At 46.1% G+C, this 15,569-nt stretch overlaps 1 protein-coding gene across 1 annotated transcript in view; it reads left to right on the forward strand.

Annotated features, from left to right (window-relative positions):
• Positions 1–15,569, forward strand: part of LZTS3 (leucine zipper tumor suppressor family member 3) — a 327,722-nt gene that overhangs the window by 76,672 nt on the left and 235,481 nt on the right. The gene's annotated exons all lie outside the window — the stretch shown is intronic.

The raw sequence follows: 15,569 nt of genomic DNA on the forward strand, positions 1-15,569 counted from the left end.
GACATTGACCCACCAACTTTGCCTTGCTGGTCATTGTGTTTAAAATATTGAAGCAACCTTCCCCAACATGATGCTCTCCAGAGGTTTTGGACCAGGCAGCCCAGCTGTGCAGTTGGGGTTGATGGGAACTGTAGTCCAAAACAACTGTATGGGGAAGGCTACAACAAAAAGCCCTTTTCTTTATGTGCAGCAGAGACATAATAGTTTTTAAAAATAATAATAAACTTGTTTCACCATCTCCTCTTTTCTTGTACGTCTTCATTGGTTTTTAAAGACAAGAACAGCTGTTGCCATGGGATAGTGTTTTTTAAAATAATGTAAATATATATATCTGTAGAGAGGTATGTGTATATGTTGGTGTGTACATATGCACACACAATACACACATCTGTCTGTCTATATCTCCATATGACAAGGTGTTTTATCTGAGCAAAAATTAAAAATGGAGAAAGACCCCCTTTAAACATTTGAAAGCTGTTGCAGTGTTTTTGTTGATGGAAATATGAATCTGCCTCTATGACTGGAAAAAGTGGCTGCAGTTACCAAAACAGACACTTACGCACGTGTAGAGGGAGGGAGGGGAAATTTGTGTATTGCAGGGAACCTTGGGGCAGGAGCAAGATCCACATGTTCCACTGTTTGTGGAATTGGTTACAGCTGTTGAGCAGCTGTATCATATGACAGTCACCCTGCCCAGAGTCTGGCAACCTGGACCACCTACCTCTAAATCCAATCCACTTTAGAAATGCATTAAGCCCATGGACGATTATAAAGAGGCCCGACTGAAGTCTTGCCAACGTGTCTTACAGATGCTAAGGTTGCGCTGCTGTGCACACTTGCTTGGGAGTTGATTGAGATCAGAGGTGGGTAACCTTTCGCCCAAGGGCTGCATTCTCTTCTGGTCAGCCTTCCAAGGGCCACTTGTCGGTGCTGGACGCAGCCAGAGACAAAAGTGGGCAAAGCAATTCATATAAATTTTAAGTGCACAGTTGGGACGCGGGTGGCGCTGTGGGTTAAACCACAGAGTCTAGGACTTGCCGATTGGAAGGTCGGCGGTTCGAATCCCCGTGACGGGGTGAGCTCCCGTTGCTCGGTCCCTGCTCCTGCCAACCTAGCAGTTCGAAAGCATGTCAAAGTGCAAGTAGATAAATAGGTACCACTCTGGCGGGAAGGTAAACGGTGTTTCCATGTGCTGCTCTGGTTCGCCAGAAGCGGCTTAGTCACGCTGGCCACATGACCCGGAAGCTGTATGCCGGCTCCCTGGGCCAATAAAGCGAGATGAACGCCGCAACCCCACAGTCGGCCACCCCTGGACCTAATGGTCAGGGGTCCCTTTACCTTTAGGCTAGATTTTGTGCACCCACCTGCACACCCTCTTCCTTATCCCCCATTGAGAGAAGCAAGAGGCACCTCGGGGGTTCAAGGGTACATCCCAGCCAGTCAGAAACACTCAAGGAGGGTGTATAACAAGGCCAGCAAAGGGTGCAGCCTGGGAAGATGGGAGAGACTTCTGAGGGCCAGACAGGACTGCATTTGGCCCCTGGGCATGAGATCCCCTACCCCTGATCTAGATTAACCTTTGGCCTCATTTTTTGGAGCTCTTAGGTTCCTGGGAGGCAATGAACCTCGTGCAGATATGCAGTTTTCCAGCGTAAGGGGCCTGTCGTTGCAGAGGAAGTGGCAGTTAATAAGAACAACAGACGAGGAATAAACTCTCGTCACAATTGTTCCGGGAGCTTGTCACAGCCCAATTAAGGCCTTTGCTGAACAGCAGATTTAATTAATAGATCTGCCTGGGCATTTGCATGGCATTTAGTTGTGGTCATGTCCGAATGCTTTCATGAAGCTGAGCTGGCTGGGATTATAACCGTGAGCAACCGTTTTATTTTTTTACATAAGCAGCAGCTCTGGGAGCTCTGAAACTGCCTGAAGCAGAAAGGTGGGGTGCCTCTTTTATTTTTTAAGGGTAGGAAATGAACAAACGACTGACCCAGAGGCATAGAGCAACCCCCCTTAGCCACTAGGATGCTTGTAAAAGGCCCCAAAAGTAGCAAAAAAAAAAAGATATTTGGTCTGGTGCCCGGGTGTTGAGCTAGCTGGGTCTCTTGGAAAGTTTGCAGTACAGTGGAAAACACCAATAATTCATTTCAACTGGGTTATATATTAGTTTGTCCATTTCCGTACCCTTTGTCCTTCCCCTGATGTTTAAAAGAACAGCAAGTGTAAAATTATGTAAATTTAGGAAGTTTTGATGCTTGCATTTCCTAGGTGAAGGCATACTACTTAACTAACTGACCAATTGCATTGCAGATAACTCGGTTCTGCCCCCTCCCCAATAAATCCTGGCTATGCTCATGTTTGCAGCCATGAGGGCTAGTAGCTTAGGATTCTAAAAACAGCCCTTAAACCAAACTTGTGGGCAAGACCAAATTATTCCAAGACAGGAAAATCCCATACAGAGTGTAAATGCCCTGCCGCACCCCCCAGCCAAAGACATCTCCAAGCTGGGTGAAAGGAAAACCAATGGTTGTATGGAACCCTGGAGGAGGAGAGGAGGGGGACGTTGCAGTGGAAAGCGTACGGTGTGGGGCATGGACAGTAAGGAGTCTTCCATCACTGTTTCTCAGCTGCAATCACCCCTACGCAGAACTGCAAATTAGCAAAGAACTATCACACCTTATTTGGCATGTGGCTTAGCTCCAAATGTAAAGTGATGTCTATTGGAGCAAAAAAAAAATTCACATCCAGTATACACTCATGGGGTCTGAGCTGGCTCCAGCAAAGATATTGGGAGCATAATGGTGAGCTTCCACCTTGGTGGTTTTCGGTAGGAACAAATTCTATGTTAGGTATTACCAGCTGTCCTGATTTCAGTCTTCCAAATATCATAGCAACTTCATTCAAATAGATGGTGGGAGCACATTTGGAATACAGCATACAGCTGTGGTCAACCCCCCTAGATTAGAATATAAACTGCAGAAAAGGAGAAAAAAAACCCCAGCACAGCTAAGGGAGGATATATTGCCCATAAATTGCCATAATGGCATAGCTATCACGAGTTTCAGAATTATTCATGGCCTTTCTAAACGTCCCATCTGTTTCCCAGTTCATTCTTTTTATAGTTGCTGCTCTTCATAGTTATTGCCTTGGTCAGCAAGCGTGAAGTACAGATGGATGTGAACAACCGCTCTCAAATATATATGCTACATCTCCTCCTCTGTTGCTAAGGACACTGTTAAGAGTTTAATGGCTAGCACAGAAATACTCAGCCTGATTCTAATCTGCATTAAAAGTCGTGGGGATACTTCAAAGAGTAATAGATATACTGTGGCATAAACTTTCACATGCCCAAAAGTGCATGGTACACTTTATCATAAAACATTTTTATATGGTCTGTTGACAAGCTCAAAAGCAGTTTACACAAAAAATAGCGTGTCAACAAAACAATAACAAAAGCACACAATGTAAGGTGGCCTCAGAATCTGTAAAAATGAAATGAAATGAAATACTTTATTGTCACTTGTACAACTTGTATACAGTGAGATTACACGAGCACCCCCCACTCAGCTCTCTTAGTCTTAATTCCCCTCGTTTACTGACACACACACACCAAATCCGAAAGTCAGTTGCCCTGTTGTTATCTTTTCATTCAGCAGCTTAACAGCCCACGGATAGCAGCTGTTCTTTACCCTGTTGGTGCGACTAATCATGCTTCTATATCTTCTGCCTGAGGGCAGGAGAGCAAGAAAGCCAGGGTGTGAATCATCCCTGAGAATTTTCCTCGCTGGTTTGATGTCAAACCAGTGTACCACACCTTGATGCAGTATGAAAGGACACTTTCTATTGTGGACCGGTAGAAGATAATCAAATGTTGATTGACATCGTTCTTTCGCAATACTAGGAGGAGATGAAGTCTCTGTTGGGCTTCCTTAACCACCTGGGTTGTATTGATTTTCCAAGTAAGGTCTTCACTGAGATAAACTCCTAGGAATTTAAAGGAAGAGACTCTCTCCACACAGCCCTCACCGATGTACAGCGGTGCTAGTTCTCCTCTCTTCCTCCAAAAGTCCAACACTATCTCCTTTGTCTTGCTGATATTAAGGTGCAAGTTGTTCCCTAGGCACCATGTAGATATTTTTTGGACCTCCCCTCTATACGCTGATTTGTCTCCTGTTATTAAACCTATTATGGTGGTGTCATCTGCAAACTTAATAATTGCAGTAGAAGGGTCAGATGATACACAATTGTATGTATACAATGAATACAGGTAGGGACTTAGCACGCATCCCTGTGGTGTACCAGTGCTGATTTTTAAGGAATTAGATGTTACATGTCCAATCCTTACTGTTTGTGTCCGATCTATCAGAAAGTCTTTAATCCAGTCACAGATGGTAGAAGAAAGGTTCATGTCAACTTTTTAATGAGGGTGTGATGGGACGATGAGCTGCTTGTGCGTAAAATGCAAGTCCCTCAGAGTTTGATCAGGTTTTCAAACCTCTGCCTGTGACGGAGCCCCTCCAGCATGGCTGCGTCAATCACTAGTAGAATCCGAAAGTGGCTGCTTTCGGAAACGTTTCCAACATAAAAGCTCCTTAACGGAAACACGTCGTCTGGCCTCTCGGCGTGACAGTTTCCGTCGAGGTGTGGGTGTCCCTATAGGAGGTCCTGAGACCTCCCCACTGGTTTCGCTTGAAGCGTCTCTGAGCCATCCCTCCGACTCACTTTCCCTTGGAGTTCTTGCTCGCCCTCTACTGGTTCCCTCTTCCGCTGCTACTGCTCTCTCAACCTCAGGGAGCCTTTGCACCTGCGGCGCTTTAGATGTCAGTTCCCTGACATCCACCTCCCCTCCAGGGCCCCCTTCACCCCCTCCCGTCTCCTCTCCTACTGGCGGTGAGGAGGTAAAACCCCTGAAAGAACCTCCCTCATCTTCCGACGTCGCGAACACTTCCTTCCACTTGTTGCTGTTCCTACTCTCTAGGTACTCTTCGTCATCAGAGTCCACTCCATCTTCCAACTCCGACTCCGCGAACCCTTCCATTTCCTCTTCCTCATCGGTGGTGCCGAAATACTCCCTCCTAAACCTTGCTATAGGCTGAGGTTTCCTCGGGAACCTTTGGTGGAACGTTTCTGTTAAAACCTCATCATTGACTTCCTCTGCACTTACCCAGGTGTTTTCTGACTCCGGTTCCCCTTCCCACGCCACCAAATACTCCACCTGATTTCCCTTCCACCTGGAATCGAGGATTTCCGCTACATGGTTGCGGCGTTCCCTCTCTGCCAAGGCTGGTCCCCTGACGTGCTCCCCTTCACGTCCCCCCCTGTATGGTGACAGTAACGACCTGTGGAACACTGGGTGCAATTTCATGTGGTTGGGTAATCGGAGTTTGAAAGCTACCGGGTTGACCTGCTGAATCACCTCAAAGGGTCCCAATCTTCTGGGCCTCAGTTTCTTACAACCCCCTTTGAACGGCAACCCTTGGGTTGACAACCACACTTGATCCCCCACCCTTATGGTTTCACCTTCCCTTCTGTTCTTGTCTGCCTGCTTCTTATATTGTGCCTTGGCCCTTTCTAAGTTGAGCTGGAGCTGCTGATGGATGGCTTCCATCTCTTCTACAAAATGTTCAGCCGCTGGAACGCTCCATCTCTCCCCTCCTTCCCCTGGAAATGCCCTGGGGTGACACCCGTAATTAGCCAAAAAGGGACTCATCCCTGTGGACACATTCTCCGCATTATTGTAGGCAAATTCTGCCAACGCCAACTTTTCGACCCAATCGTTCTCTCTGTCATTGACATAACACCTAAGATATTGTTGAAGAATGCCATTTGCCCTTTCCGCCTGCCCGTTGGTTTCAGGGTGCCGGGCAGTTGAAAAATTAACTTCCACGTGTAGCAAGCTCATGAGCTTCCTCCAGAACCTGGAAGTAAATTGTTTGCCTCGATCTGAGATCACCCTCGAGGGAGCCCCGTGCAACCTAAAGATATGTTCCACAAACAACTTCGCCGTTTCTTCCGCTGTGACTGCATGTGAGCATGCTACAAAATGGCACATCTTAGTTAACAGGTCTACTACTACCATGATGGCTGTTTTCCCCTTGGACCTTGGCAGATCCGTCATAAAATCTATTGATATCGCTTCCCAAGGCCGTTCTGGTGTGGGTAAAGGTTCTAATAACCCTGCCGGCGCCCTTCTTTCCCCTTTGGCTCGCTGACATTGGTCACACCCTCTTACATACTCCCTTACATCTTCCCTCACCTTAGGCCACCAAAATTCCCTGGTAACCAACCACATGGTTTTGTGTTGCCCAAAATGTCCCGCCGTGGGGCTATCATGCAACTGCTTGAGTACTCTCCCCCTCAATTCACCTTCGGGTATATACAGTGCCCCTTTGTAATACAATGCCCCATTTCTTTCCTCAAAACCTCCGGGGCTCTCGCCCTCCCCCCTGAGACCTCTGAGCTTATCCTGGGCATATTCATCATTTTCCGTTTCCTCCACCAGTTCCCGTTGCCCCACCAGCGCCGCCCCACACACCCAGCGGTCCTCCGGGATGACATGTCTCTCTTCGATCACCTCCTCCCCTTCCCAATATTCTGGTTTGCGTGAGAGCGCATCCGCCCTGACGTTTTCTGGGCCTGGCACATAACAAATCTCAAAGTTAAATTTGGAGAATTCCTGTGCCCATCTCACTTGTCGTTGGTTGAGCACTCGAGCTGTTCTCCAATACTCTAAATTTTTGTGGTCGGTGCACACTTGCACCTTGTGTTGTGCCCCAATTAATAAATGTCTCCACCTCCGGAATGCTTCGTGAATGGCAAGTAGTTCCCTGTCATACACCGTGTAATTCCTCTCGGACTTATTCAGTTTCCGCGAGAAGAATGCACACGGTCTCCACTCCGACGCACTCCTCCCCGGTTGAAGAAGGACCGCCCCTATAGCCCGGTCGGATGCATCTGTTTCCACTCTCATGGGTTTTTGTAAATCCACATGCAGAAGTTGTTCTTCCGAGGCGAAAGCCCTTTTCAGTTCTTCAAAGGCTCGATCCGCCTCCACCGTCCAAACAAATTTCTTCTTGCTGCTGAGGCAGTCGGTGATGGGCGCCGTCAAGTGGGCAAAGTTCTTGATGAACTTCCGATAAAAGTTCCCAAACCCCAAGAATCTTTGCACGTCCTTCTTGGTCTTCGGTGTCTTCCATTCCAGTACCGCTTGAACCTTGCCTGGATCCATGGCCAATCCCTTGTCTGACAAGCGGTACCCCAGGAATTCCACCTCCTTGGTATGAAACTGGCACTTCTCCAGTTTCACCCACAGCTGGTTGGCTTGCAGCCTGCCCAACACTTCTCGAACGTCCCTCACATGCTGTTCCTCATCTTCCGAATACACCAACACGTCGTCTAAAAAGGCCACACAGTTCTTGTAGAGCAAAGGTCCCAGAACGTGGTTTATAAAAGCTTGAAAACAGGCGGAGCCCCCTTGTAGACCGAAGGGCATAACGAGGTATTCAAAGGCTCCCAAAGGGGTAAACATGGTGGTCTTCCATTCATCTCCCTTCCTTATGCGTATCAGATTGTACGCCCCCCGCAGGTCCAGTTTTGTAAAAATCTTTCCCTTCCTTACTCTGGTCAAAATGTCGTCAATTCGGGGCATAGGGAAAGCCAGGGGCTCCGACACTGCATTGAGGGCCCTGAAGTCACACACCAGTCTCGGTTTGTCTGTGTTCTTTTTGTCCACAAAAAACACTGGGCTGCCCCCCACCGCTCGGGACTCTCTGATGAAACCTCGCTTCAAGTTTTTGTCAATGAACTCCCTCAGCTCCTGCATCTCCCTGTCTGACATGGCGTACAGCTTGCCTACTGGGAGTTGGGCCCCTGGGAGTAGGTTGATTTGACAGTCAAAGGGTCTATGCGGTGGCAGTTTGTCTGCTTCCCTTTCGCTGAATACGTTGCTCAGATCTGCGTATTGCGGGGGCACCTTCCCTTTGCCCATCACTTCCATCCCCGCTAGGGTGACTCTGTCTCCTCCCGAGACCTTCCCCTCCTTGCAGTGTTCTAGGCAATGCGCTGACCCAAAAGAGACCACCCTCTGATGCCAGCCCACTAGCGGATCGTGTAGCGCCAGCCAGCTCATCCCCAAAATGATGGGCGCTCCTCCCAGGATGGCCACATTAAACGCTATCTGTTCGGTGTGCCTTGCCACTCTCATTATCATCGGGACAGTCTGTTGGCTAACTTCTCCCCCCAACAGCTCTCTGCCGTCAATCGTAGTCACCTGCAAGGGGTTACTTAAAGGGATGGTCTGTATCTGGTGCTCAGCTGCAAACTCCTTACTCATGAAATTACAGGAGCTGCCTGAATCCAAAAGCGCCTTGACCTTTAGTGGGTGTCCGTTTGGCAGTTCTAGTAACACCTCTATCACTAAAGCAGGTCTGGGAGGTTCTGGCATGGGCACTTTCATTGCTCTTTGGCCTGGCTGCTGTGCCCCGACGGTGGCAGCCAGGCGTTGGCTTTTACTTGCTCCTTGCTTTCCTCTTCCTTTCCCCCAACAGCTCCTGCCATCCCTTGCCATTCCTTTCTTTGTGGGCAGACTCTGGCAAAGTGCCCTGGCTGTTGGCAGAGATAACATCTCTTGGCGCTCTTTCCCTCCTTCTTCCGCCCTTCACTGGGATTTGAAACTGCGCGCGCCCGCGCTGTTCCAACTTCCATCGGCTCTGCCGGCGGGAAAGATGGCTCTGGAATGTCTGGAATGCGGAACTCCCTCCAACGGTCTCCTTTCCCTTCCCGCCTTTCCAAAGCCCTCGCCTCCTGGCGCGCTCCTATGGCCAGCGCAGATTTGGTTAATTGGTCCATAGACTCCGCCCTGGGCCCCCGGGAAAGCTCATCTTTGACGGTTGAAGAAAGCCCCTCTTCGAAAAGCATTTGGATGGGCTCCGCCGATAGGTCCCACCCCAATTTATGAATCAGCATAGTAAATTCAGTCCAGTACTCACGGACAGATCTGCTTCCTTGCTGGCAAGCCATTAACTGCCTTCGCACCACCCCCTGCTCAATATCGCTGGAAAACATCAGGTCCATGGCACGAAAAAACTTCCTCGTGTCCTTTAAGATCTCATTATTCGCTGCCATCAGGGGTCTAACCCAATCTTTCGCCCCGGATTCGAGATGGCCAATCACATACGCCACTCGCGATTCCTCGTCGGGGAAGTCATCAAACTGCAAGTTTAGAGCGTATTGCATCTCTGTTCTAAAGGCATGATAGTTCCTGGGATCCCCCCCGAATTTCTGCACCAATCCTGGTACCTTTCTGGCGAGCGGGGTGGTTTTCTCCTTTCCCTTTTCTGCATCCTGAGCCCTCCTCTCCTCAAGCCTCGCCGTTTGCAGCGCCAACTGGATCTCCAACGCTCTGTACCTTTCTTCCAGGCTTGGACCCCCTCCAGCTGCTCCTGCACCCCCGGTTCCGGCTGGGTTGCTCATGATGCTTCTCTCTGCACAAGCTGGCTTTCGGTGACTTTCGGATTGCTGTGATGGGACGATGAGCTGCTTGTGCGTAAAATGCAAGTCCCTCAGAGTTTGATCAGGTTTTCAAACCTCTGCCTGTGATGGAGCCCCTCCAGCATGGCTGCGTCAATCACTAGTAGAATCCGAAAGTGGCTGCTTTCGGAAACGTTTCCAACATAAAAGCTCCTTAACGGAAACACGTCGTCTGGCCTCTCGGCGTGACAGTTTCCGTCGAGGTGTGGGTGTCCCTATAGGAGGTCCTGAGACCTCCCCACTGGTTTCGCTTGAAGCGTCTCTGAGCCATCCCTCCGACTCACTTTCCCTTGGAGTTCTTGCTCGCCCTCTACTGGTTCCCTCTTCCGCTGCTACTGCTCTCTCAACCTCAGGGAGCCTTTGCACCTGCGGCGCTTTAGATGTCAGTTCCCTGACAGAGGGTGTCCGGAAGGATGGTATTAAAAGCCGAGCTATAAGCTCACTGGAAGGACAGATCCTGACGCTGAGGCTCCAATACTTTGGCCACCTCAAGAGAAGAGAAGACTCCCTGGAAAAGACCCCGATGTTGGGAAAGATGGAGGGCACAAGGAGAAGTGGACAACAGAGGACGAGGTGGTTGGATAGTGTTCGCGAAGCTACCAGCATGAGTTTGGCCAAACTGCGGGAGGCAGTTGAAGACAGAAGTGCCTGGCGTGCTCTGGTCCAGGGGGTCACAGAGTTGGATACGACTAAACGACTAAACAACAACAACAAATAATCAATAAACAACATCCTGACATAGTTCTCCGGTTTCTCTAGCTGACTTGCTGCAAGATGAAAGGCGGTAGCTATCGCATCATCTATAGTTAAACTGATGTTTATCAAAGTCCTGTGGAAAGCAGGTTCTAAGGTGTTGAAGGACCAGTCTTTCAAAGCATTCCATCACTACAGATGTCATACAACAGGCATTATTTTTAATAATAATTTTACTGATTATACCCCACCCATCTTGCTGGGTTGCCCCTGCCATTCAGGGCGAAATCATTAAGTGGTCCCCCATGTGGCCCATGGGGGGGGGGAGTTTGAGAACCATTGGTCTAGAGCAGTGGTTTTCAACCAGTGTGCCATGGCGCCCTGGGGTGCCTTGAATGATGGTCAGGGGTGTCGTGGGCAACACTGGCTTCTGTCTCTTTCCTTTCCTCCCTCCCCTGGTGCCTTCATGCATCTCTGCCTCCCCAAGGCTTGCACAGCTGTTTATTGCAGCAGCCCTGGCCATAAAGTCTGCAGGCAAATAGTCCCTCTGGGAAGTACGGGGGGGGGGGGCAGCTCAGAGACCAGGGGCAGCAGTGACTGCCCAGAGGACTCCTAAGGAGAGGAGGGAACATTCCACATGGGAGGGTATTCGAAAAAGGGTGGGAGGCTGCCAGCTCTGCAGGCAAGAGGTGACATGACTGGGCTCCTGAGCCCCACAAGTGTTCAGCAAAAAGAATGCAGTTGGCCAAGGGAGCCGTGGACTCAAAAAAGGTTGAAAGCATCTGGTCTAGAGGAAAGCAACAAGAAAACACACTGGAAAGCATGGGCTGTTTGTTTGATGCAACCGCATCTAACCTCCCTGCAAATAAATCAGAATGAATGCTCACTAAAAAGCAGATTAGGGCACACGGTCAATAAACAGGTCACCCAGAGAGCTTTTGTCCCGTTTAATTGCACAAGGTCCTGGCTAAACTTTAATCCCAATTAGGCAGTTGATTTTGCATATGTTAACACACTGGAGAGTTGGTGTGGTTAGAGAGTGTAAGACTAAAGGTCTGGGAGTGTCCAGGGTTCAAATTCCCACTGGGCCGTGAAAGGTGACCTTGGGAGTCCAGTAGGTTTTGCCATCTGCACCGTATAATACAAGATTCTCCTGTATCCCTATGTAAAATGCTACATCCTTTATTGAGAGTTTTGTCCTGTATTTCAGGTCTTCTCTCTCTCTCTCTCTCTGCCAAGTTAAGGATCCTCTCCAAATGCATGTGATTGAAAGGATACGTTAAAGGTCATGTACTTACGCTCTGGGTGGCCAAGCACAGATTTACAAATTCACGTGTGAGACAAATTCCAGAGGGGCCATATTATGAGGCTGCAATAGATTGTAATGGATTGCTCTGAAGTTGCTTCAGCACTAGACAAAGCCCCCACCACCACACCACACCCTGGATTTTTTTGTAAGAACAAAGGTGGCAACGCTAGTCACTGCCTCTTTTTTTCTTTCAAAAATTTATTAGTTTTCCACATTTTTAGACAAACACAAATCATAACTGAACTTGATCCAATATTAATATCATAGTTAAATAACTTCCTCAAATTCCCTTTACTGAATTTCATTATGTATCATTCTAAGTTTTCCAAAATAATATCTCATAAAATTTACTTAATCCTCTTAACATCTTTATCTCTTTTCATCTTAACTTTAAACATATTGTTTTATAATTTCACATATTCAGATCCTTAGCCTAACTATTATTTTGCAAGTATTTCTATTTAATTTATCTTAGCGTATTTAGATAAATAGTTTTTGAATTTCTTCCATTCTTCCTGCTGCTGCTCCTCCTTCTGGTCATGGATTCTTCCGGTCAGGTCGGCTAGCTCCAAAAAGTCCATCATCTTCATCTGGCATTCCTCCACTGTTGGCATTTCTTGTGTTTTCCAATTGGGCAAGAGATGTGGGACATAACATGTTTAAAAATTGGGAAAGGTTGTGGAGGAAAGGGGTCAAATTTACTGCATGTACAGCGGTACCTTGCAAGACGAATGCCTCGTAAGACGAAAAACTCGCAAGATGAAAGAGTTTTTCGTTTTTTGAGTTGCTTCGCAAGACGAATTTCCCTATGGGCTTGCTTCGCAAGACGAAAACGTCTTGCGAGTTTGTTTCCTTTTTCTTTTTTTAAATCATATTTTTATTAAATTTTACACAAGTTAACAACCAATAAAAAATTAACTAAAATCACAAAAACATCAGACAACACACATCAAAAACACAAACAGAAAAACAGAAAAAAGAAAAACATAAAAAAGAAAATTTAGCATAAAAAAGCTTTCAAATTAATACCCTTCCAGATCTTATTTTCCTTACTTCCACCCGCCTTCCTTTCTTGTATTCCACTTTAGAAATTAATTCAGCAAAATCATTTATTATTCAAATTCATCCTTTATCCTTCCCTTTATACTCTTATTTATCTTAATCACTAGAACCCCTTCCTTTCATTTACAATGCCCTTAGCATTCATAAATTTTACAATATTTTTGTAGGTAAACTTTAAACTTCTTCCAGTCCTCTTCCACCTGCTCTTCTCCTTGATCTCGGATTCTGCCAGTCATTTCTGCCAGTTCCATATAGTCTATTACTTGCATCTGCCATTCTTCCAGAGTGGGTAGATCTTGTGTCTTCCAGTGCTTTGCGATGAGTATTCTTGCTGCTGCTGTGGCATACATAAAAAAGGTTCTATCCTTCTTTGGCACCAATTGGCCGACCATGCCCAGGAGAAAGGCCTCTGGTTTCTTTAGGAAAGTATACTTAAATACTTTTTTCAGTTCATTATAGATCATTTCCCAGAAAGCCTTAATCCTTGGGCAGGCCCACCAAAGGTGAAAGAATGTTCCTTCCGTTTCTTTACATTTCCAACATTTATTATCGGACAAATGATAGATTTTTGCTAGCTTGACTGGGGTCATGTACCACCTGTAAATCATTTTCATAATATTCTCTCTTAAGGCATTACATGCCGTAAATTTCATGCCGGTGGTCCACAACCGTTCCCAGTCAGCAAACATAATGTTATGACCAATATCCTGTGCCCATTTTATCATAGCAGATTTAACCGTTTCGTCCTCAGTATTCCATTTCAACAGCAGATTATACATTCTTGACAATACCTTAGCGCTGGGTTCTAGCAATTCTGTTTCCAACTTCGATTTTTCCACCTGGAAACCATTTTTCCTGTCCAAATTATAGGCCTCTCTTACTTGGAAATAATGTAACCAATCCTGCACCTTATCTTTAAGTTTCTCATAACTCTGCAATTTCAGTTTGTCCCCCTCCTGTTCCAATATTTCCCAATATTTTGGCCAATTCGATCCCATATATCCCATTTTTTCAAGGCTTTTGCTTTCATAGGTGAGAGCCACCTCGGGGTTTTATTCTCCAAGAAATCTTTATATCTGACCCAGACATTAAACAATGCTTTCCTCACAATACGATTTTTAAATGCCTTATGTGCTTTGTCCTTACCGTACCACAAGTATGCATGCCATCCAAAAACATTATCATATCCTTCCAAATCAAGAATATCTGTATTCTCAAGAAGTAGCCATTCCTTCAGCCAGCAAAAAGCTACTGCCTCATAATATAACTTAAAGTCCGGCAGGGCAAACCCCCCCTCTATCCTTTGCATCAGTAAGAATTTTATATTTTATTCTGGGCTTTTTGCCCTGCCAGACAAAGCTAGCAATTTCTTTTTGCCACTTCTTGAAACAGTCCATCTTGTCAATAATCTGTAACGTTTGAAACAAAAACAACAATCTTGGCAATACATTCATTTTGATAACTGCAATTCTGCCCAGTAAGGAAAGCTTTAAGTTTGTCTAAATTTCAAGATCTTTTTTCACTTCAGACCAGCACTTTTCATAATTGTCTTTAAATAAATTAACATTCTTAGAAGTCATATTCACCCCTAGGTATTTTACTTTTTTCACCAATGTTAAACCTGTTTCTCCCTGAAACCTTTCCTTCTCAATTGGCGTTAGATTCTTCTCTAAAACCATAGTTTTTGTTTTATTCAATTTAAACCCTGCCACCTGACCAAATTCTTGTATTATTTCCAAAGCTCTTTTGGTGCTAGGGATTGGCTCCTGTAGTGTCAAAACTAGATCATCTGCATAGGCTTTCAGTTTGTAGTGTTTGGCTCCGACCTGTATACCCTGAATCTGTTGGTCCCTTCTAATCATGTTCAGCAAGACCTCCAGGACTGAAATAAAAAGCAGGATGCTCGATGAGGTACCACTGGATGCTCGATGAGGTACCACTGTTTCCTTTTTCTTAAAACCGTTAATACCAGGGTGCATCCACGCTTCGCAAGACGAAAAATTCGCAAGACGAAGAAACTCGCAGAACGAATTAATTTTGTCTTGCAAGGTACCACTGTACAATGTTAAAGGAAAATATAAAGAAAATGATGTATAGATGGTACTCGACCCCTGTAAAGTTAGCAAAGATTTACCACAACAGTGATAATCTATGCTGGAAATGTAAAGAAAAGGAGGGTACCTTTCACCATATGTGGCGGACCTGCTCCAAGGTGAAAAACCTCTGGGATAAGATTTATAATCAGTTGGAAAAAATGCTGAAATACACATTTGTTAAGAAATGCCCTCCCACCAGATGTGAAAGAGAACAACAACTACCAGACTTTTAGAAGACATCTGAAAGCAGCCCTGTTTAGGGAAGCTTTTAATGTTTGATGCATTACTGTATTTTTATATTTTGTTGGAAGCCGCCCAGAATGGCTGGGGAAGCCCAGCCAGATGGGTGGGGTCTAAATAATATATTATTATTAATAATAATAAGCAGAGGCCTTTCTTTTTGGAATAATAGTTCTGGAACTGCCCAAAAAAAGATGTTAAGATTGTTTTTGTATGCCACAACTGCAGCTCGAATTTTATTAGCCAAGAACTAGTCACTGCCTCTTAGCCTGGCCTATCTCACAGGGTTAGAATAGAATAGAATAGACTTTATTTGTGTAGCCGACAGGCCATAGCATCAAAGGACAAACACTGACAAAAATACATTACGAAGTATCTGAAGTATCTGAAGAAGTGTGCATGCACATGAAAGCTCATACCAAGAACTGACTTAGTTGGTCTTTAAGGTGCTACTGGAAGGAATTTTTTTTGTTTTGACTATGGCAGACCAACACGGCTACCTATCTGTAACTGTATTACGAATATAGTTACCATAAAATCTTATGTATCTCAGGGTTGTTGTGGGGATTAATGGAGGGGGAGAGAACCACTCACGGTGGCTGGAGCTCCTGGGAGCAAAAAGGCGGGGTAGGAAATAAATA

The sequence above is a fragment of the Podarcis melisellensis genome, assembly GCF_964234715.1.
Source record: "Podarcis melisellensis genome assembly, chromosome: 9".
Classification (NCBI taxonomy): domain Eukaryota; kingdom Metazoa; phylum Chordata; class Lepidosauria; order Squamata; family Lacertidae; genus Podarcis; species Podarcis melisellensis.